The sequence below is a fragment of the Portunus trituberculatus genome, chromosome 33 (genome assembly GCF_017591435.1).
Source record: "Portunus trituberculatus isolate SZX2019 chromosome 33, ASM1759143v1, whole genome shotgun sequence".
NCBI classification, from domain to species: Eukaryota; Metazoa; Arthropoda; class Malacostraca; order Decapoda; family Portunidae; genus Portunus; species Portunus trituberculatus.
Window position 1 is genome coordinate 7796739 of NC_059287.1, and position 3043 is coordinate 7799781.

At 35.3% G+C, this 3043-nt stretch overlaps 4 non-coding genes across 4 annotated transcripts; 1 reads left to right on the top strand and 3 right to left on the bottom strand.

The window, feature by feature from the left end:
- The first annotated feature begins 1289 nt into the window (after positions 1-1289).
- On the top strand, positions 1290-1361 carry Trnag-ucc. Its single transcript has one exon. It is a non-coding gene; the product is annotated as a tRNA-Gly (tRNA).
- Positions 1362-1511: 150 nt separating this feature from the next.
- Positions 1512-1584, bottom strand: Trnak-cuu. The gene has a single exon. It is a non-coding gene; the product is annotated as a tRNA-Lys (tRNA).
- Positions 1585-2281: 697 nt separating this feature from the next.
- Trnah-gug lies at positions 2282-2353 on the bottom strand. Its single transcript has one exon. It is a non-coding gene; the product is annotated as a tRNA-His (tRNA).
- Positions 2354-2673: 320 nt separating this feature from the next.
- Trnap-ugg lies at positions 2674-2745 on the bottom strand. The gene has a single exon. It is a non-coding gene; the product is annotated as a tRNA-Pro (tRNA).
- Between the last annotated feature and the right edge of the window lie 298 nt (positions 2746-3043).

The following is a 3043-nucleotide window of genomic DNA, read 5'->3' on the forward strand; positions in this document are numbered from 1 at the left end:
GATTAGACTCAAATCCAGGAAATTACCCAGACGGACGTCCAAGACCAAAGCAAGCCTTAATGATTTTGGGAAGTCTTGTGTTGGAGTATAGTACACACGTGTGACTACAATTGGTGTTATCCATGATTGGTGAATAACAGGGGCCAGTAAGCAAACTGGCTATCCTAGTTAGACCAATAAGAAACTGATCATCATAGTAAGTCAAACTGAGCCTCTGAGTCACCAATAAGAAAAAGTTTCGTTTCTACACGTGTTCCCCACGTGGAGTCTTCCATGAATGATAAATACAGTGGCCAATAACAAACCTGCAATCTTAGTAGGTCAAACTAGAGCCTCTGAAGCGCCAATAGGAAGGTGCCTTGTTTCCGGATGTGTACTACAGTTAATTATTTGATTTTATTTTGTAGGTGGGTCCCCACCTCTCCGGAGTGGTCTCTGAATGGTCGATGACAAACTGGGCGAGGAGAAAGAAATGAGAAACATTGGGTATATAATAGGTATCAACACACGAGAGAGAGAGAGAGAGAGAGAGAGAGAGAGAGAGAGAGAGAGAGAGAGAGAGAGAGAGAGAGAGAGAGAGAGAGAGAGAGAAGCCGGGAGGTTGTGGTTCCGGTCAAGGGAGGAGACAAACCCATAGACTCATGGACAGACTTTTTCTTGTATTAGTGAGCAGAGCTCTTTAGTTGTTAATATAGTCTAAGATAATTTTATGTCATTTGAGTAAAGGAGAAAACAAGAAATAGGATGTTGTATTTGACAGGATGTTCATAGTAAGATTTTGTGTATATGTGGTGCAATTTTGACAGTTGACGCATTATTTGATATTTGAGGAGTTACTTACATAATATGGTTGTCATATATATGAAGTTCAAGTGTTACTTTGATATTTGGATGCATCAGTTGTGAAGTTGGCACTGGTGAATTCGTGGAAGTTTTAGTTGTATGTTGATTGATATGATATTTATGAAGGATTTGCGGAGATAAGCCCAACATTTTTGAGAATATTGGTTGAACTTGCATGGCATTATTAGAGGATTTTTTGAGAAGTGGTGTACTTAATCTTAGTTGAATTAAAATTAGAAAATGCAACAGAGTATGAAATATTACTTACGATAAAGATTAGTCTTCACACACGATAGTGTTATTGCAACTTGCAAGGAACCGAAAACAAAAGTTGCTATATATAAAAAAAAAAAAAAAAAAAAAGTTAATGAAATCCATGGATAAAAGTTACGCAATAATCTCTTTCAACATGATACAATTTTAAAATAAACTTTTCATTTCGTAAGGCGATGGTGGTATAGTGGTGAGCATAGCTGCCTTCCAAGCAGTTGACCCGGGTTCGATTCCCGGCCATCGCAATATGTGATTTTTAACTTCAAAACTCGTCTTTCAGGTGAAGTTAATGTTGTTATGAAACCGATAGATATACAGTTATCTCTTAAAGATAAAACTAGATAGAGTACAAATAACAGCACACGTGACTTTATCAACCAAAAGAAAAATAATTCCGCCCAACGTGGGGCTCGAACCCACGACCCTGAGATTAAGAGTCTCATGCTCTACCGACTGAGCTAGCCGGGCCCAATTCATAATAAGTTCCGGCTTACAAATGTATTAAAGAGTTCATTATGAATACACTTATTGATGATGTTATTGATAATCTTTATAGCTTTAATGCGCATAGGTAACTGAAAAAACACTGTTAAATAGATTAGCTTCTCATCGTTAAAACATGGGTGTCATTAACCCCTTGAATACCATGACGCGTTTCCATATTCATTTTGCTTACCATTTAGTAATTTTATACAGCTTTTGAAACTTATGATGGGGATTAGAATAGTGAAGACTCTGGCCATTACTCTTCTAACCTTCTAATGTAAATAAAATGGTCTGGTAGTACGCAAATCAAAAGGTAAAAATGTGTCCCAGTACTGAAGAGATTAAACAATTGAAATTGATAAAAACTTAACATCTATAAACTGGCTCACAATTATCTACATAAAGCACACGTTTCTTTCCATTTCGTTATAGAAGTACTAGGAACATTAAGGGAATGTTCTTTTTTTTTTTTTTTTTTTTTGTTCATATATACATACTTTCCTCTTGACAAGCATTAAGTGTATTCAAGTGTTTTCTCTCTACATTCTATTAACGTTCTAACTCTATGTACTGGAGTACAACTATTTCAATAATTTCCACAGAAATCTTAATGTATTTGTTGAACATAATCCGCAAACCTTGTAAAGATCAATATTGGGATAATAAAAAACTCACCATTTGCCGTGACCAGGATTCGAACCTGGGTTATTGCGGCCACAACGCAATGTACTAACCACTATACGATCACGGCCACAATGGCACAACATTAATTTAAAAAGATAACTATTAAATCAAACAATTCGCTATTATATTTCCTATCTATTCATACAAATTTTAGAAAACAGCTACATTATTTACCAATTACCATCTAAAAATTTTCTCGTAGATATTACACACACACACACACAAAAAAAAAAAAAAAAAAAAAAACCTATTAGAATTTAATAGGTGAAAAAAAAACACTTACTTAAACTTCATTTAAAAAAATTTTTTAAATTTTTTCAATATAAAGTCTAACAACTATATACTAGTTATACCATAATTGTTTATGCAAACGTACCGAAAACTACTGGGCCTGTCCGGGATTTGAACCCGGGACCTCCTGCACCCAAAGCAGGAATCATACCCCTAGACCAACAGGCCATGGAAACTTGCATAGTTAAATAAAAATCCATAGACTAAAGGTGGCTTCACACGTCAATATGCGACTGAAATTGCAAATCGGTAGAGTTTCCGACTGAATATTGATACCTAGCGACTGGAGAAACCGGTCGCAAAACAAGACTGACATGTTGGCAGTGATGTTAATTGTACGATAATTATCGTATTTGTACGATAATATGGCTGTTTGTACGATGTACGATACATAGGTAAGAATCGTACACCAATATACGATAATTGAGTGGCAAAGTATTATTTTTTTTTTTATTTGTAATAAGGT